This window comes from Medicago truncatula, chromosome 7 (assembly GCF_003473485.1).
Source record: "Medicago truncatula cultivar Jemalong A17 chromosome 7, MtrunA17r5.0-ANR, whole genome shotgun sequence".
NCBI classification, from domain to species: Eukaryota; Viridiplantae; Streptophyta; class Magnoliopsida; order Fabales; family Fabaceae; genus Medicago; species Medicago truncatula.
Genome location: NC_053048.1, coordinates 16,599,532 through 16,626,298, shown reverse-complemented (window position 1 = coordinate 16,626,298; position 26,767 = coordinate 16,599,532). Strand labels below are relative to the sequence as shown.

General features: G+C 33.9%; 1 non-coding gene across 1 annotated transcript; it reads left to right on the top strand.

Moving 5' to 3' along the window:
• Positions 1-23,791: 23,791 nt before the first annotated feature.
• On the top strand, positions 23,792-23,898 carry LOC112421487 (small nucleolar RNA R71). The gene has a single exon (XR_003011813.1). It is a non-coding gene; the product is annotated as a small nucleolar RNA R71 (small nucleolar RNA).
• The last annotated feature ends 2,869 nt before the right edge of the window (positions 23,899-26,767 follow it).

Genomic DNA, 26,767 nt, shown 5'->3' with positions numbered 1-26,767 from the left:
GTCAAAAATAGGTACTCTTACCTCCATATCTAATATGGTGCATTTATGATTACTCAATTAGAACTTGTTGTGGGTGAAGAATAACTGTAATTTAATTAATTTCAAGAGTCTTTGAGTTATAATCAAACTATTTTAGATCGAGTCATGTCAAAAATGAAACGATATAAATAATCATTATACTCATTAATCAAGCATTTACCATCACGACTTACTCGTATAGTCTTTATGCTTTTCAAACTTATTCCTTTTACTTCATTGTTGAAATCTTTGAACAATTTCAAAGTTTTCATGAATCGTGTCAAATACACTTTTCTTATCTACTAAATGATTTAGTAATGTTAGATGAAGTAATAGAAACAATATCTAGCAAATATGTTTAGTTCTCCATATACATCTCATATGTATATAAACTCAAATAAATTATGTGTCCTTTCACCTTTGTTGGTGACCGGTATACTAATCTATTTTGAAAGGTGGGACTCACATCCTTCAAATGATATAAAATCAAATGAGTCCAATAGTCCATATCCATGGATTTTGGAAATGTGAATCACACTTGTTTGTACTAAACAGGGATGCCAATGATATACAAAAGGTTCTAATCTCATTTGATCCTTTTTCATAAGTTATAGACCAGCTTATCAAGATCATGGAACTCAATACCATTACTTCATTAGCACACTTGTATAGAAAACATTATTTGGATAATCGAACAACATCTGTCTTTTTATTCAACTATACAATCATTCTCTTGTCAATACAAGATTTATGATTTAATGCTTCTATTTTATATGGAATTTAATAACAATTATTTTGTTCCACATTGAGTTAAATTTAAGTCCAAGCAATAGCTCCTATGTCAATGAAACAATTTGTCTCATTCTAGACGTAAGTGGACTTCGCTTATAGTTAATGTCCCGCTTCTTTAAAACTCTATATTTCAACAAATATGAGATTAACCATCAAGTATCATATACTTATGATGCAGAAGTAGAAATTTAACTTTCTATAACTATATGGGTAAATAAGAAGTCTTACTTCTATTTTGACTCTTTCATAACATTAACAGTTTTTCTCATTCTTAAGAACAATTCTTAATACCAATTAAGAAACTCTTTCTTGAAGATTTTGTTCTTCATAAGAACATTTAACAGTATAATAAAATGCATATGCTAAAGAAATTCTAAATACAGAAAATAAATAAAATAAATGTATCATAATTTAAGAACATAATTAATTAGGTCTTTAATTAAATATGCTCCCACTATTTTACTCAAAACAAATGACCTTCAACATTTGAATCGGAAAATCTTATTGGAAGATTTTCTAGTGGATTGAAATCCATATTTCACCTTGCTTTAAGTCAACGGGGGCTGTACTCAAAACTTAGTTATTTAGGTAGGAACTCCTTCCAATTGTATCTCATACAACTTTCAAATCATTTGAGTGAATAACTCTTTACTCTAATCTATCATATAGATGTTCCCAAACATTGCTTCTAAATTTATTTTAATCATATTAAAATAATTTAGTTAAGTTGGACCCAAAGAATAACAGTCGGGTAAATGGAATTACCGCACCGCAACTTACTAGTATAGAAAGTGCACCTCGCGGAGGCGAATCCTACACATTTCGATATTAGTCTTGAAGGGTGTCATCCTTTGGAAAGCAATTAACTTAATATTCTTTTGAAGTAAATATATATATATTTTAATCTTATTAAAATAATATAGTTAAGTTAGATCCAAAATAACAGTCGGTAAATAGAATTACCGCATCACAACTTACTAGTATAGAAAGTGCACCTCGCGGAGGCGAAACCTACACATTTCGATATTAGTCTTGAAGTGTGTTATACTTTGAAAATAATTTACTTCATATTCTATTTGAAGGATTTTAATTAAGTTGATCTCACTGACATGTGTATCTTATACACACATCTAATATTATACATGACATTCATGTTCATAGATAGGAAGTATATATAAAATATTTAAAATATACATGCACTAATCTAAACACACATTTAATGCATCACATACATAAAATAATTAACTAGGTAGTATGGTTATGACCTCCTAACGCGTAAGAATTAAATAAACTACTTTATTACAATTCTTTGACCCACGAGCAAGCTTCAAAAGTTTCTCCATCGAAATCATCTTTTGGCGTTGTCTTCTCTTCAACTTGAGCATTTACATTATTTAACATTTAAATAAAATAAATAAAAGCAAATCACGACACGCAGGTCGTATTTAAATAAAATAAATCATGACACGCAGGTCATATTTAAATAAATGAACAAACGCCGAAAACTAAGGTCATAACCATATACCATGAAATAAATAATAATAACTATTTATAATTATTTAAACAATTTTAGAATTAGTCAAAATTTGGAAATAATATTTTGACCGAGATATACGTCATATAAAATTGATTCATATATATGTATATATATTCCTTTTGAAACTATTTTCAAAATCAATCGGGTCATAAATAAAATTAAAATATGCAAATATTAGGATCAAATCCAAAAGATCATATATGATATTGAAACTTTTTCAAAATCATGATCCTTTTAAATTAGAAACAAATTAGGATCGTTTATTACCTTTTCAAACTACTTTTGAAAGACAATCCAAAAGGTAGAATTTTTATTTACTTAATTATAGTAATATTGACACTCAATAATTATTATAATTAAATATGCTTTATTTGGGCGACCAATTTGTTTCAAAAACAAATTATGGTACTATAACTAAGCCAATATTTTATTATCAAATTCAAAAATCATATCTAATATTGAAACTCTTTCAAAATCATGATCGTTTTAAACTTGAAATAAATTAAACTAAAGATATGAAAATCTTTAATTACCAAATTCAAAAAATCATATCTGATATTGAAACCCTTTCAAAATCACGATCTTTTAAATTTACTACCTTTCACAAATTGAATAAATTAATTAAAAATAAACAATTTCAAGAATTGTTTGTTTAGCATGAACAATCGGATCTTTGATGCTTCACCAGATTCGGATATCGAAGCTCAATCTCACGAATTGTTCAAAGTCTCACAACAATATTCTTGAAAACAATTGATCAACCATAATAATACAACTCTTGAATAGTTAGGTACCCTAATACGACAATCAAACATCAATAGTTTTAACAATTGTTTGTTCAGTATGGACAACCGGATCTTTGATGCTTCACCAGAATCAGATATTCGGATATCGAAGCTCAATCTCACGAGTTGTCTACAAATTCACAATCAATTTCATAAAACATATTGAACGAATGACATCATCAATATATCACATATATTAATGTCGTATCAGAATCATATATCACATATATGATCTTGATCAATCAATTTTTTTAATTAATTCTTATTATTTAAATAATAAAATATTGTTATCATATTTGCATTCCAAATTATCCTCTTGAATCAAATTCAAAAGGAAAATAACTTGAATTTAAAATTCAAAATAATGTCATGATATCTCTTGAGTATATGCCGTAAGAATTTGCAAAACAAATTCTCTTTAATAAATATATCACATATATATATCAAAAGCATGTTTTCTTGTATTAGCATCGATTAACAAAGTCATACAAATCGGAACAACGTGATTTAATTAAACCGACGTCAAACGGAATTCAAAACAAAACGCAGATTTGTAACAACTTCGTTTTAAAACACAATCATATAATCATCATTTTATATGCTAATAAGATTCGAACTTAATGATTTAATCAAAACCAGAAGCTCTGATACCACTGAAGGGATTTTAAGAGGGGTTTTTTCAAAATTTTAATCCTCTTTGCGGAAGAAATCCCATTGAAACGGATCTTGATTAAATCATTAATCACAAATCAAATAGAAACTTAAACACTTTAAGATTCATGTGTTTACCTCTTGACGAGCAGAACCTTTGTAGAAGAAATATTTCTGATCACGAGCAAAGCAAAGCAGCGATGCCTCTACTCAGTCCACACGAACAGAACTTATCCGATGACCGGTGCTAGCCAATTCCAACGGAGATTCAGAGAGAACAAGGTTTAGAGAGCGGCGGCTAGGGTTTCACAACTTTTGTGAATTAGGTTAAGCACTCACAAAAAGTTAGTCATGTTTCAACACAAGGGTTCTATTTATAGAATCACTTGTGTGGACAACAAGACAACACTTAAATACACTGTACCTTACGGTGGACCGCGTTTCTCTATTTTTCGTAAGTTAAACAATAAAGTCATATTTATTTACTTAATTAATAATAAGTCTCACTTATTATTTTATAAATAAGTCTTACTTATTTATTTCTCTCATCTATCTGTCCTTTGTGTGTGACCCTATAGGTTCCCGTAACGTTGGCAATAATATTAAATCACATATTTAATATTATAAACAGTGAGCGGTATCTAGCAACACATCACTGCTACCCAAGTGACGAGAATGTCATGTGATCTGACGAAACCTTTCTGTGATAATGATCATGTGTATAATTACCCTTTTGCCCTCATGTCTATATTGAACACAAGGCATAGACCGTGTCATCCTTGTCTAGTTCAATATTGGGCCCGTAGACATTTCTCCTGTTATGTAGGAGGGGCAAATTCCATCTAGGTCACTCATGTCCCTCAGCATGATTCATGGAGTACCCATCAACCAACTTTATAGTCATCCTGTTACGGACAACGTTTGAATGGTGACAAAGCACTCGACTCCAACATCTAGGGTACATAGTGGTTTCAGGTCGAAGGGTGGAATACACCACTATCACTATGAGAATATCTTATGACACTTTTCATAACTTTTACTATGTAGTATTCTCATGGCGGATCAATCCAATATAAATATTACTCCTAATATTTATATCTATGTGAAGACTTGATAACTCTTTATCCATGATCTGTGAGATGTGATCATCAGTCTACCTACATAATAGTCTCTATGCTTTAATGATATCCCACTTCTCATCAAAGCTTGACTACGGATACTTTGAGAATAGTTTCCTTATGTTTAACGGGGTCTCACAATTAAGTTATACTTAATGTTCCATTAAACGGACTAACTATTCTAGGGACTTTATTATTTTGAAACGAAACAAAATCAATAAAGAAATGCCTTATTATTATATATTCACAATATATATTTATAACAATATCATGATACAAAGCCAAACCCATTCAACATAGATTGGCTATTTGGGGAGTGAAATTGAGAAAATTGGGATTTTGGGGAAAAACCTGCATTCTGTCCGTACTGATTTTCATCGCTCGCCCCGGCGAGTAGCTTGTCTCGCTTCGCGAGTAAACAACTTCATAGCCCGCCTCGCGAGCAAAACCACTCGCCATGGCGAGTTAGTGAGTGAGAATCATGATTTTTAGATTGTTGTTATAAAGTGTAAGATGGATAGTTTTGAGTGCCTATATGATTTTAGAGGGGACTGGGATAATTTTTAGATTAAAATGGTGAATAGGGAGCTTAAAAATGAAGATTTAGTGACAAAAATGTCAAAACTCCCGAGAGCACCCTTTTTCTTGTTCGCCTTGCGTTCGCCACGGTGAGTAACCCAATCCTTGAGTTCGCCATAGCGAGTATATGTACTCGCGAGGCGAGTTGCCCAGTTCAGAAGCTGATTGTTATATAATTGAATAGAAATGGGAGAACTTGAATGTATCAGTATGATATGATTAATTATGTATTTTTCTAGGACTGTTGGATTACTTATGATGAATTGTTGATGACTGTGATGTATGTTTATATTTAAATAAATCATACATGTTGTTTAATTATGGAGTTGTAAGTCATATATACATATATGCATTGTTGAGTTGTATGTAGATATACACAAGTGGAGTCCATTGCATAACATATAAAGCGGGAGGGCTCATGCCCTGGAACGCCTTGTCGTCCAAAGTGGGAGGACTCATGTCCTGGAACACTTTATTGTTCAAATTTGGTGAGGGCTTATGCCCTGATGAATGCTTTAACCATTCAAATTCGGTGAGGGCTTCTACCCTGTAAATTGGTACCACATGCATGTGCATTGTCGCATTGTCGAGGAGTCTTAGCGGTGTTGTCGAGTAGTTGCATGAGTCATTGTTGTTGGTTGTAAATACCTTTGTTGTTGATGTGTTGATTATGAAATATATATTTATATTGAATAATTATTATTATGTTAGGGTGTTAGATTCAATTGATGAATTTTATATCTATATTTATTGTTGTGAATCTCACCCCTTCTGCTTGAAAATGTTGTCCTTCCTATGGGTAACTTGCAAGTGATCCTGAGTAGTAGGTGGTGGCTCAATGTCTAGGACTCTGATACGTACGGGATGAGATTACTTTATTTATTTTTCATTTCTTATGTATCACATTTTTGGAACATGATGATGTAGCCCTTTTTGTTGATTGTTTAATTATTTTGATGAGGCTTTTACGCCATGATTATTTAGTGGAGAATTAAATGTTGGATGTTGTTGTTATTTAATGTTGAAAATATTCCGCTGCGGTTTTGTTGAAACTATTAAAGTTTGTTGTTTATTAAATAGTTTTATATTCTATTTAAGAAATTTTGAAAAGTAGTGTGACATGCCCGTTTGGGATATACTCTGATGTATTATTTAATATTTAATTGCTTTGGGATAACGGGGGTGTTACAATTGGTATCATAGCAGGTTGGTCCGTCCGGCCAAGTAGTAGAGTCGTGTTGAGCCACCTAGGATAGACTGTCAACTCTAATGTTGTCTTTGTTGTTGTTCTGAATTGTTGTTTCTTATGTAGAACTTTGAGATGGCTGGTAGAAACGATGCCGCTATTGTTGCTGCACTTTATGCTGTTGCTCAAGCTGTAGGACAGCAACTGAATGCTGGTGCTGGTAACGATGGTGTTAGGATGTTGGAGACTTTCCTGAGAAACCATCCACCAACTTTTAAAGGGAGGTATGACCCTGACGGAGCTCAGAAGTTGCTCAAGGAGGTTGAGAGAATTTTCAGAGTTATGCAGTGAAGTGAAGAAGGTGCTGTTTGGGACGCACATGTTAGCTGAAGAAGTTGATGACTGGTGGGTAAGTCTGTTACCTGTGCTTGAGCAGGATGGTGCTGTGGTGACCTGGGCTGTGTTCAGGAGAGAATTCCTGAATAGGTATTTTCCGGAAGATGTCCGAGGAAAGAAGGAGATTGAATTTCTGGAATTGAAACAGGGAGATATATCAGTTACAGAGTATGTTGCTAAGTTTGTAGAGCTTGCTAAGTTCTACCCTCATTATACTGCGGAGACAGCCAAGTTCTCCAAATGTATTAAGTTTGAGAATGGCCTGAGAGCTGATATCAAGAGGGCTATTGGTTACTAGAAAATAAGAAACTTCTCTGATTTAGTAAGTAGCTACAGGATCTATGAAGAAGATACAAAATCTCATTACAAGGTGATGAGTGAGCGTAGGGGCAAGGGACAGCAGAGTCATCCGAAGCCGTATAGTGCTCCTGCTGACAAGGGTAAGCAGAGGTTAAATGATGAGAGGAGGCCCAAGAGGACAGATGCTCCTACTAATATTGTTTGCTTTAAGTGTGGTGAAAAAGGCCACAAGAGTAATGTTTGTGATAGAGATGAGAAGAAGTGCTTCAGGTGTGGTCAGAAAGGACACACTCTAGCTGATTGTAAGCGTGGGGACATTGTTTGCTATAACTGCAATGAGGAAGGTCATATCAGTTGTAACGCCCTCTTTGAAATATTTGATTTATTTGATTGTTTTAATAAGTTTAGAATATATTTATATGATTATGTGATTTATTAAGTGACTTATTTTATTATTTAATGGAATAGGATTTGAAAATAAAATAAGATTAAAGTTGTGGGGGCTGTTTTGGAAATTAGATGAGTAATATTTTGTTATGTTATATGTTGGTATTTATTAGTATAATATAGGCTAAACTTCACTTTTCGCCCTCTAAATTTCAAAATGTTGCGATTTTGGCCCCCTATTAGATACCAAACTATATTTACAACTCATGGTAATCCCTCCATTAAAATATACATCACTTTTCAATGCTTTGTGCTATAAATGCAATTCAAGGAACCATTCATTTTTCTAGGTAAGCTATACATCATTAAAATATACATCATTTTTATAGTGCAGTGTGAATTATTTTTTGCTTTGATATGGTGGTTTTGGTAAGCTATACAAAGTAACAATTATTTAGTTGTTATGCATATGTCGTTAATCTAAAATAAGGTTTCAAACACTAGGATACTTTATAATAGGCATTGCAGCAACCAAGCCATGCCAAGAAGATTAGTTATTTATGGCTAATGTGTTTGTTTGTATATTCTTGAACTGTTGTTCATTTGTTAATTTTTTGTTCACAAGAAGTTTTATTGTTTTTGTCCATGGGATTATACATTGTATTAATCTTTATGTATACGAAGAGAATGGAAAGAGTATATATAGTATTTGAGTTATACATTGGGTTTAAATACATCAAATATTCATACATATATAACTTGATTCTAATCTAGCATTGTATATATTGTGACTTGAATTTAAGTCAATGAGGTTATTGTGGTTCCTTGCTTTTGCAGAAACTTTTATTGATTGTCCGGATACATAGAGAAGCATAGTTGGTTCATACGATATATTTTGTTGATGAAAGAATTCTTCTATGTTTGGTTCATACGGCATTTGCTTCGAGGGAAGAAAAAATAAGGGTGTTAGCTTTTGTCTCATGAATGTAATATATGATGTTTTCTTTGCTCTTCAACCTTTGTTGGAGTGACTTGAATGACTTGATTTGTGGATATCTCATGGAATAAACGTGGCTATTATTTGTGTAAAATAGTAATTTAACTAACTAGATTGGAAGTGTTGTTTAGAGTATATGGATGACAATATAATGAAAATTTCATTGTACACCTTTGTAATATCACTTCATTGGCTATACTTATTTAGCACCTTCTCTTGCTTTATTCTCCTACTAATTTATGATACAACTATTCTTTGTTATATATGCTAACAAATGACCACTCCATTGAGTTTAAATGGAGATAAATAATTAGACGATCAACTACTTAATGTGAATTTCCATTTCAATGTATATGACCCGTGCGGCAGCACGGATAGACAGTCTAGTACATTACAAAGAACACGTTTGACGAGGGGCCTGCTTGGATTGTCTTATTTTTGAGCTTATAGAAAATAACTTATACAAATAAATAAACTTTTATTTCATAAGTTTTCACTAACGAAAATTGTAACTTCATAAGTTGTTTTTCAAAAAACATCTTGATAAGTTTATGAATAATACATAAAACTTATTTATTTGCATTTTGTTCAATATTCTAATATATGAGCCCCGCATTTCTTACCATAAATCCTAACTAAGAGCCCCGCATTTCTTACCATAAATCCTTGTTCGGCTATTTCATTTTGTTCAATATTCTAATATATGAGACCTTTTTGCTTCGATTTGGTTATTGTGAAAAGCCTACTTATGAAACCATAATTTATAATTATTTATTCCAACAATCAATCTCATTCCCTTTGATGGTGGTTGTACGATTCCTTAACCTAGAGTAACCGCTTAAGGAAGCGCATAACCATCAAATCTAAGTGAATAAGATAAACTAGAGGAGCAAATTGTCACGAGTTAGTGTATCATCAGTAGAATTTCACAATTGGCGTATCCAACCACAAACTGTCACATGTTTGGGTATCGAACAAGATGAATTGGTCAAACAAGGAATTACGTAATGAAGAAATTTTTGGGATTGGAGGCAACGTAGATTTGGTGAAATAATTTTCGGAGCCAAGACATCATAATATTATAAAAATAACATTTATTTGTTAATTATTTATTTATTTATTTATTTATATTTTTTTTTTTTTGTCTTAGATGAAGTGGTAATCCACTGAAAATAAACTCACGCACAACTGTGAGGTCCCGGGCTCGAACCCGGATCATGACGTCCGGCCTTGCAATTTCGGCATTTGCCAGTTGAGCTAGGACTTCTAGACATTTGTTAATTATTTTTACTAAAGAGACGAATTAAACCAATGTCTAGTAACATTTTGATAGTTAGAGGTGAAACTTGAGATAAAATTTATCACAAAAAATATGTCATTGAAGTATGTCTCTAAATATATTTTGATTTTAAAAATCCGATAATAGTTTTTGTAAGACTAAATTTATAAACAGAAAAAATATGTGATGGAATATTTCGTCATAAATTGCATCTCTAAAGTAAAAATTCAATTTTTGTGTTCAACAATTAAATTTTGTTTCATCCTTAAAAAAAAAAATTGTTTCAATTTCCGTCTCTCATGGACATGGAATCATTTATGTTTCCAAATCCCATCGGTATATCAAATTTTTCTAGTAGTGATCTAATTCAATGTTTTTTTTACTTGAAAAAAAAAAATGCCTCATGTCAAAAGTAACATTAGCCATTGATTTATCCAACTTATTTGCATAATTTATTTTTATATCATGCACAGTTGTCAACAAAATTGGCTTTGCCATGTGCACAAATTTGCTCAAATCAAAGCAATTATATATCATAACATGCATGATCAATAAAAGAAAAATGCATTTTAAGTAAAAACAAGTGGCATATGCAAAAACTGAAGCCTATATATACAAACCTCAAAATAATTTAAAATTTAAGTCATAAATGAAAAAATAACAAAAGAAAAGTGAGTGGCTACACAAATTAAATATGTGACAAAAATAGTGATTGGTCATAAACTTCACCATTTTCATGGAAGAAAGTGAGAGAAAACAGAAAACTTAGAGAAGAAGAAAGAGAAAATCTGTATTATTATTCAATCAGTTATGAGTTTGTTACAAAGTAACTATATATAGTACAAAGGAAAAGCTAACAAACTCTTAACTAGGATACAATCATCTAGAGAAGGAACATACTAGATACTCTAGGTAAGCAAGGAAACTTGCACAGCAAGTTAAGTACTAAACAAACTATAAGAAGTTTAACATCCCCCCTCAAGCTTAGCATTGTATAAATCAATCATGTTAAGCTTGGGTAAGAAGGAGTAAAAATTCTTAGGTGGTAAAGGTTTAGTGAAGAAATCTGCAAGCTGGGACTGAGACTTGACTGGAAGTAATTTGAAGATATTTTGTTGATGCTTTTCTCTGACAAAATAACAATCTATCTCCAAATGTTTTGTTCTTTCATGAAAAACTGGATTCCCTGCTATGTGTATGGCGCTTTGGTTATCACAAAAAAGAACTGGAAGCTTATTACATTGAACTCTTAGATCTTTTAACAAGTAGAGAAGCCACTGTAATTCACAACTTGCAAAGGAAAGGGCTCTATATTCTGCTTCAGATGAACTCCTTGCAACAGTGTGTTGTTTCTTTGCTCTCCATGATATCAAAGAAGAACCAAGAAAGAAAGAATAACCTGATGTTGATCTTCTGCTATCTGGACATCCTGCCCAATCTGCATCAGTAAAACCAAGCAATTGAAGCTGTGAATCTCTTCTGAATAATAAACCTTGACCGGGAGTCCCTTTTAGATACTTTACCACTCTACAAGCAGTGTCATAGTGAGTAATGGTTGGAGCATTAAGAAACTGACTCAATTGTTGAACAACAAAAGCAATATCAGGTCTTGTAGTTGTAAGATACAACAATTTTCCAACTAATCTCCTGTAACTGAGAATGTCATCATGAGGAGGTGAATTATCCTGATGAAGTTTAATAGAAGGATCAAGGGGAGTTGTGACAGGTTTAGCACCAAGTAAACCAGTGTCTTTTAACAAATCAAGACAGTATTTTCTTTGACATATGTTGATGCCTATTTTGGAGTGAGCAACCTCAATGCCTAAGAAGTATTTTAGTTTTCCAAGATCCTTAATTTTAAACTCAACATCAAGAGTAGCTTTGATTCTATCTATTTCAGTCATAGAATTACCAGCCAGTATTACATCATCCACATAGACAAGTAAAGTAGTAAAACATGTATCACTATGTAAAATGAATAATGAGTGATCTGATGCAGATTGTTTGTATCCTTGAAGCAGAAGAAATCCAGTTAGCTTTTCATACCATTTTCTACTGGCCTGCTTCAAACCATATATAGACTTCAACAACTTGCAAACTTGATTAGGCTTGGGACTATGAACACCTTGAGGAACAGACATGTAAACATTTTCACTTAAATCTTCATGTAGGAAAGCATTATTTACATCCAATTGGTGCAGGTGCCATGAATTTATGGATGCTAAAGCATGTAAAATTCTCACTGTTTTTATCTTAGCTACAGGTGAGAAAGTATCAAGGAAATCAATCCCTTCAACTTGAGTATAGCCCTTTGCCACCAATCTTGCTTTATATCTTTCTATAGTCCCATCTGACTTATGCTTGATCTTGTAAACCCATTTGCTCCCTATAGGTTTTATAATTGGTGGAGTATCCACAAATATCCATGTTTTGTTATGATTCAAAGAACTAAGTTCAGAATTCATAGCCTTCACCCAACAATCTTGCTGACTAGCTTCTTTGTAACTAACTGGTTCAGAAGCATCAGTAATGGCCAAAGCAAATTTCTGGTGGGAAGCAGAAATATTGTTGAGTGAATGATAATGCTTAATAGGATAGAGTATACCTGAAGAAGCTTGATTGGTTGAATCACTTGAAGAATTGCACACATAGTCAGACAAATGATTAGGTTTCTATGAGATTCTAGTGGATTTTCTAATGTTTAACTGTTGAGATTCATGTTCAATTTGTGTAGGGTTTTGAACATGAGTGTTGTTGTCTATGTGTATATTAGGTTCTTTGTTGGTTTCAAATTGATTTTGCAAAGGAAGTTCATAATTTGATGAAAATTGTTCAGTGACAAGGGTGATGGGGTGATTTGAATGATATTGCCACTGAAAATGTTGGTTAGAATTGGAATAGGGTAAGATATGGTCATGATAGGTAACATTTCTAGAAGCAAAAATGGTCTTATGGTTTAAATCATATAGGATAGCACCTTTAATGCCTTGCTTGTAACCTAAGAAAACACATTTTTGAGCTCTAGAATCAAATTTTGTTCTATGATTAAGTAAAGTTGAAGCATAGCAAAGGCAGCCAAACACTTTGAAATTATTTAAATCAGGATCATGACCATATCTAAGGAAGTAGGGAGACTTGTTTTGCAGCAAAGGAGTAGGAATACGATTAATGATATAAATGGCATGCAAAACTGAATAAGACCATAAATTTTGACTGGAAAAGCATAGCTCTAGCAACATTAAGAATATGTTGATGCTTCCTTTCAACTCTCCCATTTTGTTGGGGAGTTTCAACACAACTAGTTTGATGTTCTATGCCTTTAGAAGAATAAAAATCAGGCATAAGAAACTCAGGACCATTATCAGTTCTGACAGTTTTAACTTTGCAATTAAATTGGTTTTCTATGTTAAGAATGAAATTTTGAACAGATTTTGAAACTTCAGACTTAGTTTTACACAACATGATCCATGTAAAACGACTGTAATCATCAAGAGCAGTTATAAAATACTTATGACCATAAATAGAATGAGTAGAAACAGGACCCCATATATCAAAATGAATTAGCTCATAACAATGACTAGCTTTATTCATACTGAGCTTAAAAGGAAGCTTTTTATGTCTAGAATAATGACAGATATCACACACAAAATTACTATCAACTTTAATACAAGGAAAATGTTGTTGCATTCTAAGCAACCTATCATTGGATAAATGCCCTAGTCTAAAATGCCATAAGGCTTCTTGAGGTAGGAAAGTGGTAGATAAGCTGGCTTGAGATGAAGCTATGACAGGTTGATGGTTGAATTGTGAGAAAACTTGTGAGCCAAGGTTGAGAAAGTACAATCCTTCAATCAATTCACCCAAACCAGTCATCTTCAAATTGCTCTTGTCCTGTATAAAACATTTATCATTATCAAAAGTGACTATGCAATTGTTATCCATGCATAGTTTAGGAACAGATAACAAATTCAGTTTAAATTCTGCAACATATAGCACATTTTTAGCAATAAGTCCTGGTGAAAAAGTCACTGTGCCAGAGAACTTTGCTATAGCCATATTTCCATTTGGTAGCTTGATGTGCACAGGTATAATAGAAGCATAAGAATCAAAAATTTTGATGGAGGAACAAATATGATCACTAGCACCCGAATCAACTATCCAAGTTCCAAAACTTGAATGATTCATAGTATATGAGAGTCTAGTTATACCTGAGGTCACATGATTTGTGACATGTGATAGATTCACCTTGCTAGAGGAAGCTTGCTGGGACTGAAGAAGAGTAACAAGTTGTTCATATTGCTCCTTGGTGATTCCAAAAGAAGGTTCAGTGTTGCTATTCCCTTTGCAACTCTTTGACTCATCCAAATCCTCCCTTTCTTCATTTGTTTCAAGAGAAGAATTATTAACCTTTGCAAAAAATTTATTTCCATAGTTTGGAGGAAAAGCATGTTTCCTGTAACAAATATCAATGGTGTGGCCATCTCTGCCACAAAATGAACAAGAACGTTTTTGACCAGGAATGAAATTATTATTTCTATTTCCATTTGAATTAGAATTACCATTACCACGTCCTCTTCCCTGTGATTTACCCACTGAATTAACTAAGACAGTAGAATCATCAACAGGAAGGGAAATCTTGAACTGTCTCTCATGTTGCATAACCATAGAAAAAATCTTATTCATAGTTGGTAAAGGATTCATCAATAGAATCTGAGAACGAACCAAATCAAACGAATCATTCAATCCAGTAAGAAAACGAATAGAACGTGTGATCTCATGTTGATGTTTAGCATTCATCACACCAGTGATACACATGCAACGATGAGGACAAGCACAAACAGGTGTTGGAAGATAAGCTTCAAGCTCTTCCCATAACACTTTCAAAGTAGTGAAAAATTCTATAACTGAACGTGAATCTTGTTTCAAACTAAAGATTTCACATTGTAATTCAGAGATACGAATAAAATCACCTTGGGAGAATCTTTCTTTGAGTTCATTCCATACATCAATGGCATTTTCCAGAAAAAAAATGCTTTGTGCAATTGAATCTTCAACAGAATTCATAATCCAAGAATACACGAGCATATTGCAACGATTCCAAGCTTTGAAATTTGGATCAAAATCCGTTGGAATAGGAATAGATCCATCCACAAAATCAAACTTGTTCTTCCCTCCAAGAGCTCTTCGCATAGAACGCGCCCAAGAATGGAAATTTGAATGACTAAGAACCGGTGTAATGGCGACGGAAGAGGGACCATCAGAATCATGAACGTAATACACATTACCAGGTTGTTGCGACGGATCCTGAACCGGTGCAGCACCAGCACAACCATTAACACCGCCATTTACAACAGTGTTACCACGAACCATGGTGAGAAAAAATAAAATAACCGGAAGCGAGAAAAAAATGAAGAAAAAAAACAAGGATCAGAGAGAAAACGATGCGCAACAGAGCTTAGAGAAGCTCTGATACCATCATAAAATTCACCATTTCCATGGAAGAAAGTGAGAGAAAACAGAAAACTTGGAGAAGAAGAAAGAGAAAATCTGTATTATTATTCAATCAGTTATGAGTTTGTTACAAAGTAACTATATATAGTACAAAGGAAAAGCTAACAAACTCTTAACTAGGATACAATCATCTAGAGAAGGAACATAGTAGATACTCTAGGTAAGCAAGGAAACTTGCACAGCAAGTTAAGTACTAAACAAACTATAAGAAGTTTAACAATTGGCAACACAATTTTTAGGCAAAGTTGAGATTCATCATTATGAGTCAGAATTCAAATAGAGATGACATATGACTCGCGTACATTGTAAGATAAGATACAGTTAACCATTGAGCTATCTCACATATATGCTCTTTGATTATATCATAATAGTTGATTCAAGAATTAATACATGAATCAAGATTCATACCAATAGCATGGAGCTGTCATTTACACTTTTTCTATCAGCCACCAATTATTGATGTAAGCCTTGTACTATATGTTATAGGAGTTACTCTCTTGAAAGAAAGATATATGACATTTGTTTGAAGTTTTTATGACACCTTTGCTGATTGATGATTTTAAATTTCTCAGAGGGAGCTATCACATATAGTTTCACTATTCAAACATTCCTTACATTCTAAGTAAGATAACATACATATCTCATGATAAACATCATTTCCAAAATATAATCACTCATTCATACAACTTCACTTAGTCATACAAGAATGGTCACAATAACTCACAAGACAATTGGCTAAAGAAACATTTCCGACAAAAATCCAAATCATGTGGTAAACGGCCAACATTGATAATTTTCAAAGCTAGGCAACTTATTTAAGTTTGAAATCCTACAATTCAATCTTAATCAATCATGTAGCCAAGGACTTAAGCCACTTACAAACTATTAGAAATTAGTTCAAATGATAGCTTAAGTTCGTATGGGAAAACCCAAGACAAAACGACATTTAGCTCAAAACCCGTTTTCACCGATTCAACTCCGCCCAAAATATTTCTCAAGGCATCAACACATTCACATTCTCAAATAGCATCGTCAAGCTTACTTGACCAATCTTTCCTAGAAGTTGAAACAGTTTTTTCTAGAATAACATTGATTTGTTTATTTGAGACCTCAACTTGTCCACTAGTTTGTGGATGATAGGGTGTTGAAATTTTGTGTCTCACTCCAAGCTTTTGCAAAAGTTTTTCAAAGTGTTTAGAAATGAAGTGAGACCCTCCATCGCTTATCACAACCCTTGACACTCCAAACCTTTGAAAAATAATTTTTTTAAACAATTTTATAACCACTTGTGCATCATTAGTGGGGGAAGTAATGGCCTCAACCCATTTGGACACATAGTCAACTGCCACCAATATGTATTGATTTCCAAAAGAAGAGGGAAATGGTCCCATAAAGTCAATACCCCAAACATCAAAAATTTCTACTTCAAGGATGTCGTTCAAAGACATTTCATTTCTTTTTGTTATATTACCGGTGCGTTGACATTTGTCACATTTAGAAAAAAGAGATGCACATCTTTGAAAAGTGATGGCCACCAGAAACCAAACTGAAGAATTTTGAAAGAGGTCTTATGTGCACTTGTGTGGCCACCATAAGAAGAGGAGTGGCAATGGTTTAGAATACTACTTACCTCGTTTTCAGGAATGCATCTTCGGAAAATCCCATCGGAGCCTCTTCTGAAGAGGTAAGGCTCATCCCAATAGTAGTACTTGAGATCATTGAAGAACTTCTTCTTTTGTTGGTAGCTAGCTCAACCCAGGCGGTAGTACTCTTGCTGCAAGAAAATTAACAATTTGCATACCAAGGTTCGTTAGTTTGTGCCAATAAGAAGAGTTGGTCATCTGGGAAGGAATCATCCAAGGGTAATTCATCTTCATTGGTCTCCCTAAGGCGGGACAAGTGGTCAGCTACAACATTTTCAATACCCTTTTTGTCTTTTATTTCAAGGTCAAATTCTTGGAGGAGCAAAATCCATCAGATCAACCTCGGTTTGGCATCTTTTTTGTTTAACAAATATTTTATCGACGAGTGATATGTGTAAACAATGATTTTTGATCCCACCAAGTATTGCCTAAATTTATCAATGGCATATACTACTGCTAACAATGCTTTTTCTGTTGTGGCGTAATTTACCTGTGCCCCATCTAGGGTCTTACTTGCATAATATATGGCATGCATCTTTTTGTCCTTTCGTTGTCCTAACACTGCCCTAACTGCATAGTCACTTGCGTCACACATTATTTCAAAAGGCAAGTTCCAATCTGGTGGTTGTATTATTGGAGCAGTGATCAACGCTTCTTTCAACCTGCAAAATGCTTTCAAACAAGTATCATCAAAGATAAAATCTGCATCCTTAAGAAGTCGGCTTGTTAGTGGTTTAGTAATTGATAAAAAATCCTCAATGAAACGGCGATAAAACCCCGCATGTCCTAGGAAACTTCTAACTTCCTTGACTGAGGTGGGAGGTAGCATTTTTTCAATAATTTCGATTTTTGTTTTGTCTACCTCTATACCTCTTTCGGAGACCAAGTGTCCTAGGACAATTCCTTCTCTTACCATGAAGTGACATTTCTCTCAATTCAAAACTAAGTTTACCTGCTCACGTCTTTCCAAAACTTTTTTAAGGTTAGTCAAACAATTATCAAAACTAGATCCATGCACAGAAAAATCATTCATAAAAACTTCCATTATCTTTTCAACAAAGTCAGAAAAAATAGACATCATGTGTAACAGCCCGATTTTTAGCTAGATTTATTTTAATTACTTTTATTGTGTGATTGTATGTGATTAATTGTGCTTGTGTGTATTTAATTGTCATTGGGTGCATTTAAATGGATTACCTTATTAGGAGGGTATTTTGGTCATTTGACGGGTAAGGGTAAAATGGTAATTTTGGTGAGAATTATTTTAATAATTGGTGAGAACCCTTATTTTACTAAGTTACTAGTGTAGTGATTAGTTTTTACCGTTTAGTGACCGTTGGTTATAATTTACCGTTGTTAGTAAAACTTTTTAGAATTGTGGTTTGAATAGAAACGGGTTAAGCCCACTAAAACTAAGTTAAGCCCACTAAGGGAAATAACATTAGGGTTGTGAGAGCAAATTCATTCATTCCTTTTCATTTCACTAAGTTAGAGAGATGTAGAGAGGGAAGTGAGAGGTGAAGGAAGAACAATGTTAGAGGAAGGGGGAAACTTGAAGATTGAAGCAATTAGGAGCTAAAGTGAAGCTTAAGTTAAGATTAATCATCATCTAAGGTAAGGGGGTTAGTTATTATCATAATCTTGTACAATTTTTACATTTTCTCATGTTGTATGAAAATGGGTTGATGAACAATTGATGTTAAATTCGTGCTCTTGCTGTGATGCTATTTTCTTGTGCATGAATTGAGGATTATGGTATGTTTGTGGATGAAATTACATGTTTCAAAGTATGTATAAATGTTAAGATATGAAATTATACTCAATTAGTGAATTTTAATATGTTGTTGTTGAAATGAGATGTGATTCATGTTCCATTGATGTTGTTGCTATTAACTGATGTTGTTGTGGGTGAATTATGACTTTGGTATACATAATTATCGATTGATGATGAAAAATGAGATGTTGTTGTTGTTTTGAGAAAATGGGTCAAATGGTGATTTTGTTTAAAATGATGTTTGATTCAAGTTTGTATATGGATTTGAGTATCTTTTCATGTCTAAAAACATTTGGGTAAACCTTTGGAATCAATTTGGGCATTGGAAAGTCAAAAATTGGGATTTTGGGGTGAAAATGGATTTTTCACGAAAACAGAATTTTCTGCAAACTGTCATCCTCGCGAGGCGAGCTGGAGGCGAGTTGGTGGCGAGTAGCCACTGGAATTGCTCGCCATGGCGAGTAACCTTACTCGCGAGGCGAGCAGCCCAGTGACAGCTTTCCCTGTTTCGCGTTCTTGCGTCTTTTTCACCTATTTCTGTTTTGAATTGGATTTGGTGTAAACATGAAAGTTGTAGATAATTTTGTTAGCTTTCTAATGGCTTTGGTTTGACGTCCAAATGATTTTTAGAACTTGAGATATGATTAAATTACTACACATGGGTCATGTGGATTTTTGTGAAAACTTATCATAACTTTTTCTTTGAGCCGTGGAACTTTTCCAAACTTGATATTGGGTTTAATGAAGTACTTAGAGTGAATAATTGAGTATGCATTTATGTATTGGGAAGGTGAATGTGTTGATGGTTTAAGAAATATTTCGGGCGGAGTTGAATCGGTGAAAACGGGTTTTGAGCTAAATGTCGTTTTGTCTTGGTTTTTCTCATACGAACTTGAGCTACCCTTTGAACTAATTTCTAATAGTTTGTAAGTGGCTTAAGTCCTTGACTACATGATTGATTAAGATTGAATTGTAGGATTTCAAACTTAAATAAGTTGCCTAGCTTTAAAAATTGTCAATGTTGGCCGTTTGCCACATGTTTTGGATTTTTGTTGGAAATGTTTCTTAAGCAAATTGTCTTGTGAGTTATTGAGATTATTCTTGTATGACTAAGTGAAGTTGTATGAATGAATGATTGTATTGAATATGATGTTTATCATGAGATGTGTATGCTATCTTACTTAGAATGTAAGGAATGCTTGAATGGTGAAACTATATGTGATAGTTGATGTTGAATGGTTATATGTTGGATATGATATTTGTCATGAGATGTTGTATGTTCTCTTACTTAGGATATGAGAATTGTTTGGAATGGTGAAACTATATGATATAGTTGATGTTGAATGACATTGTTGATTATTGATAATCATGTTGATGTGTGATGGTGAATACTATGATTTATTTGTGTGGGCATGTTTTCTTGATAATGCAATGTTGTGGAGATAATCAATATAATTGGGTGTCGTCCTATATATTGAGTTGAGATTGTGATTTTTTGTCGCATTATCGAGTTCTTACACATGTCCATGCATCATAGTTGTTGTTGCTGTAAAAGGGATTACTCTTTTACTTCGAGATTATTGTAAGGCAGAGGTGAGCCTTACATGCGATGTTGACTTGTCCATCAGAGGTGACGACCTTGTTGAGATTTGGTACCACATGCATTTATGTGTCCATAAGTGCATATCATAGCATGAGTCTTATGTGAAATATGTGATTGGTGATGAATTGAGATGAATGATTATTGATGATGTTCGTGATTGACGATTGTGAATGAATATTTGTGAATTGATAATTGTTCATGAATTATGATAATGATTGTTCATGACTTTTGATTGGTGATTGTTCATGATGTATATGATCGGTGATTGTTCATGATGTATATGATCGGTGATTGTTCATGATGTATATGATTGGTGATTGTTCATGATGTATATGATCCGTGATTGTTCATGATGTATATGATTGGTGATCGTGTATGAATAACTGTGGATTGATATTTATTTATGATACAAGTAATTGGTGATTGTTCATGAAATGTGATTAATGATTATTCATGATAAACGTGATTGGTGATTGTGAATGAATAATCGTAAATTGATAATTGTTCATATGATTGACGAATATTGATGTGAGATATCGGGGTGTGATGTAAGTATTAATGTGTAATTATTATTGATCAAGTGCATGATGTTTAAATTGAAATATTCATGTTATCTGTTATTTGGATTATGATAATGTAATACTTACCCCCAGTGGATCTGTTATGGACCGCCTGCCTATCTGTATGGATGGGTAGACGTTGTGCAGGTTTAGTTGCTTGGTGAGTTCTTGTGCTTGGTGGATATCTGGAGCTTTCTCCGATATCGGTGTTTAGATGTTTAGTCGGCTCTGATCTAGGCCTAGTTGTGTCGGTTTAGATTATCTTTTACTTTGGTTTTTGTTATGTTTGGAGATTACCCGTTTGTTGGGATTTTTGAGATGCATCTATGTTGATGTAATTTATTTATTCATAACATGTATATTTGAATTTACTCTGGTTTATATTCCGCTGCGACTGTTGAGGTTTATATACATGTTTATTGGTTTTTGAATTTTGAATGTGGCGTAGCCTCTATTTCTTGAATAAATGTATTATTCGCATGTTTAATTGCTTTAATAGAAGTAGGGTGTTACATCATGCATCTTTGAAAAGTAGCAGGGGCGTTACAAATACCAAAAGGCATCCTTCTATAGGCAATGTTAACAGGTTGTTTTGTTAAGCTTCCTATAATCAATGCACATTCTCCAACCGGTGACGGTTCTAGTAGCAATGGATTCATTTTTATCATTTTTAATAACTGTGAGACCACCCTTCTTAGGTACAACTTGAACGGGGCTAACCCATGTAGAATCAGAGATTGGATAAATAACACATGCTTCTAGGAGTTTTAAGACTTCTTTTTTCACAACTTCTTTTATATTAGGATTTAGCCTTCTTTGATTTTCAATGGAGGATTTATAGTCTTCTTCGAGAAGTATCCTATCTATGCATCATGAAGGGTTTATTCCTTTAATATCATCGATGGTATACCCTATAGCTTTAGGATATTTCTTGAGGACATAAAGTAATTTTTCAGTTTCCACCTCATCTAGGCTTGCATTCACAATAACAGGGTAGGTTGAGTTAGGGCCCAGGAATTCATACCATAGATTTGATAGAAGCGGCTTAAGCTCCACTTTTGGTGCCCCCTTTTGTATAGGTGCTGGTTCTTCCTTCACTAACTCCTCCACACTCAAACCTTCCATAGGAGGGTTTTTATCCAACAGCTCTTCGTAAGCTTGTGCCTCCCCTTCTACCTTTGTACCTGCATTATTTACCAAACATACTTCCAAACCATCATGTGAAGTTGATGCTAAAGAGCACTCTTTCACACAATGGTCGACTATATCCATCATGCAACAAGAGTATTTAATGGAAGGACTTTTCATTAGTTTAGCAAGTTCAAATTCAACGGTCTCTTTACCAACATTAAATGCCAACTTACCATTTTTAACCTCAATTATGGCTCCTGCGGTAGCAAGGAAGGGTCTTCCTAAAAGAATTGGTACCTGGTTGTCTTCTTCCATCTCCATTACAACAAAATCAGCGGGGATATACACCTCTCCTACCTTGACTAGGACATCCTCTATAATTCCAGCTGGGTATTTAACAGAGCAGTCTGCTAATTGTAGGGTCATCCTAGTCGACTTAAGTTCCCCTATTCCCAACCTTTCATAAAGGGACAATGGCATCAGGCTAACACTAGCTCCTAAGTCACACATTGCTTTTTTCACTACTTCTGACCCTATGACACTAGGTATGGAAAAACTTCCTGGGTCCTTAAGCTTTGGTGGCAATTTAGTACTTCGGTAAAAGGCACATCAATGTAGATTTTATTCATCATTTCAATAAATTTCTTGAACTGCCCATCTAGCTTAGACTTAGCAAACCTTTGCGGGAAAAGGATTTTTACGGAGGTGGGGTAGTTTCCTCACCGTCTCTTTCTACCCTAGCTTCCTTAACTTGTGGCTTGCTAACCTTTTTCTCACTTTAATTGGGGTTGGCTCTTCCTATAGTGTCCTCTAATGGTCTATCACTCCTAAGTGTAACTGCATTCATTTTGTTAATTTTAGGTTGGCTGACTTTGTGGACAACTTGGGAGAGTTCAGTTTCAGAAACTTTGTTGTGAGAGGAGATGGAGTCTACCTTTGATGTAAGTGTAGCAAGAGAGTCGTTCAACAATCTAGTTTGATCCTTAAGCTCTTGGAGCTGTTCGGATTGTTTAAGAAAATAATTTTCCATTAATAGTTCAATTTTAGACTTTTGAATGACTCTTTGGCTATTTGCATAACCGGGTAGTGTTGTGTTTTCACCAAAGGGATTTTTATGAAAATTTTGGTTAAAACTTATCCCTTGGCTATTTTGTATAAAGTTTAATTGCTCAACACTACCCAACTTGCATTCAATGCTAGAGTGTCCAGATATACCACATGCTCCACAAGGAGGAGAATTAGAAGTAGGTGTGACAACACAAACATTCATTTGATCAAATCTTTGAGATAGCACATCCACCTTGATAGATAGATGGTCAAGGGAAGAGATTTTGTTTATACTTACACTTTTTTCGGAAGGTGCAGAATTGATGATGGCCTTTTCATCGGTCCATTGGAAGAGATTTAGAGCCATATCTTCAATCAAGGCATAGGGTGTTGTGAAGTCTTTGTTCATTAGGGCACTACCTGCAGCTGCATCAACAATTACTTTTGTGTTATATGTTAGACCATTGTAAAAGGTGTGGATAATCAACCACTTCTCCAAACCATGATGGGGACAAAGTCTAAGCATTTCTTTGAAACGCTCCCACACATCGTAAAGAGATTCCCCGTCTTCTTGAGTGAATTGATAAATTTTTGCCCTTAGTTGAGCGGTTTTAGACGGGGGGAAGAATCGGCAAAGGAATTCTCGCCTTAGTTGATCCCATGAAGTGATGGAGCCAGCCCTTAAAGAATTAAACCAGCTGCTGGCCTTGTCTTTTAAATAGAAAGGGAAGAGATGTAGCCTAACGGCCTCTTGGTCAGATTTATAAGTTACACTGAGTCTCCGAAAGGTTGAAATATGCAAATTTAGATCCTCAGGTGATCCAGAAAATTGTTTTTGTTGTACCAAGCTTACAAGTGTGGATTTTATTTTAAAGTCATCACGTTCAACCGTCGGGTAGACTATAATAGTACATGGCTCATCCGTAGAAGGGATCGAATACTCCTTAAGAGTGGGTTCCTCAGCCATGTTGTTTATTATTTTATGCTACCGAAGAAGTTAATGGTAATGAAAAGAAAGAAGAGAAAGGAAAAGAAAAGTTCTAATCACAAAGAAAGAGTTAATTAAATTAGTTAACTCCCCGGCAAGTGCACGGTCTTACCGAAGTAGTAATAAAAGAGTATCGTTCCGACAGGGAGTTGTTTAATTTAATTAACTTTAATAAGTGATTAGAAGAGAATCAAGAATATGAGATTGGGGTTTTGAAACGGTTGAAAGATAATATAATAAAAGAGCCTTGGGATCATTGGTTCATCTTCATGAAAAGTCCTTCTCAAACCAAACTATTAAACTTATAACCTTATGTTAGACTTAACTTCTAAAGACAGTTTCTCTTTTGTTCCTCTAGCCACCAAGTCTATTTCGCTGACTTGATGACTATTAGATTTTGATTCCTCTAATAACCAAGCCTATTTCGCTGACTTGATTACTATTAATTCCCTTGAAGATCGAAACTATATGTCTCAAGGATTGCAAAGACTATTTCGCTGCCTTTGCAATCCTTGTCTAAATTCACTTGTTCGAATATCAAAGCTCCACTTTCGTTTTATGAATTGATATTTTAGATGATGGACGAACAATTATAAAACCCTCCACTTTCGTTTCCACAGTTTGATAATGGTTAATCCATGTTAAAGCGGTGAATTTAGATTAGAGATTAGGGTTACATAAGATTAAGGTTTAAAGCTTGGTTTGATTAGGATTATGTCATTTAGACTTATCCAACAATCCCAAGGCAAAGAGAAGTCTACTCACTCATGTTCATCGTAGACATGGGGAAGAAGAGAGAAAGCATAAAAGTAAATGATAAGAAAGTAAAGGAAAAGAAAATAACTTTTATTAGAAAGATAATTGTCACTTATTGAATTTCAAGAAAAGATGAATATTTGTGATGGCTAGCTACTCTATTTATAGTTTACATTCGACTTAAAATCTAAGCAATTACAAAGGGCTCTTTTGTAAACTAAAACAGAGTAGCTTAGAATCTAAGCAAAAGCAGCAAAAGTGAGTCTGGGAGGTGCCATAGCCGTGCCAAGCTTCTGACTTGGGGGAGATATATTTTTGTCTCCGAATCTTCGTATTTTTGCTCCAAATCAACTCCAAACCCCTTTCTTTTGCTCCAAGACTCAATCTATCAAATATTCGTTCCTGAAATATAACAATATGCAATTAAAGTAAAATAGTTCAAAAAAGGAAATAATACTAATATAAAATAAACTTAAATCTAATTAAAACAAAACTAAATAACATATTAAAATAGATAATAAATGACTCATCAAAGTGACATTGCTTATGACAAAGAAAGCATTTATACTTTGATTTGTCAAAGCCCTTGGACCTAGACTTGCACCTCGACTTCCCCTTTCCTTTTCCTCTATGCTCACTCCTCCCTCTTGCAACATTCAAGCCTTCAGCATCTTCATATCAACCTTCAAGTCCTTGAACTTAGTCAATTCCTTCATTCTCAAAGCCACTTGGACCTCCTCCAAAGTAGTGGTGCCCTCCTTACCATAAAGATGGTATCCTTGAAATGCTCAAAAGAATTTGGTAATGAACAAAGTAACAACAAAGCCTTATCCTCATCTTCCATATTAACTTCAATGTTGGTTGTAATGCCCTATTTCTATTAAAGCGATAAAACACGTGAATAATATAAATAGTCAAGAAATAGACGCTACATCATCAACAAAATCGAAAACAACATGCATGTATAAAAATTCTCAACAGTTGCAGCGGATATAAATCATATAATTCAAAAGCATACATGCTATGATGTCAACATACATCATCATCAAAATTTTCCAAAATCCCGACAACTGGGTAAATATCTAAAACATAAAAAAATTCACAAAAGATAATCTAAAGTAATCATAAACAGACACCTAAATCAGAGCCTATCTTAGACTCTATGGACATGATAACGGAGATAGCTCCTGCTATCCAAGCAACCACCAAGCAACTCACCAAAGCAACTAACCATGCACTTCGCCTACCCATTCAATTAAGAGTCATCACCAAAATATCACAATTCATCAACATGTATTCATTAATCAACTTCAACTATATTCTATAGTTCAACCACTTTACACAACTTATCACCATCCAAGTAAAAGAGGAAAATACAACACCTTGTGATAAACTTCACGTTCAACACTTACCATTTACTCACATATCTTCATTCAATCATATAAAGCTATTCACAAAGGATTATAAGGTAATTGGCTTCAAAGAATCATTTTCGACAAAGTCCATAATAAGTGGCAAAACGGCCAACATTGATAATCCCAATTAGTTCACCAAAGTTCATTTCCGACAAAATCCGAAATTATCAAAAGTTCAAGTTTCAACTAAAATAGAAAATCCCAAATTTGAATGAGTAAATCATGTTCCAGTAGGTTTAAGAGTACAAACAGAGATTAAACAAGTTGAAAGAAGTATTTTACAAAGCTCGGATTGGTCCCCGAAAGCCCGGAAC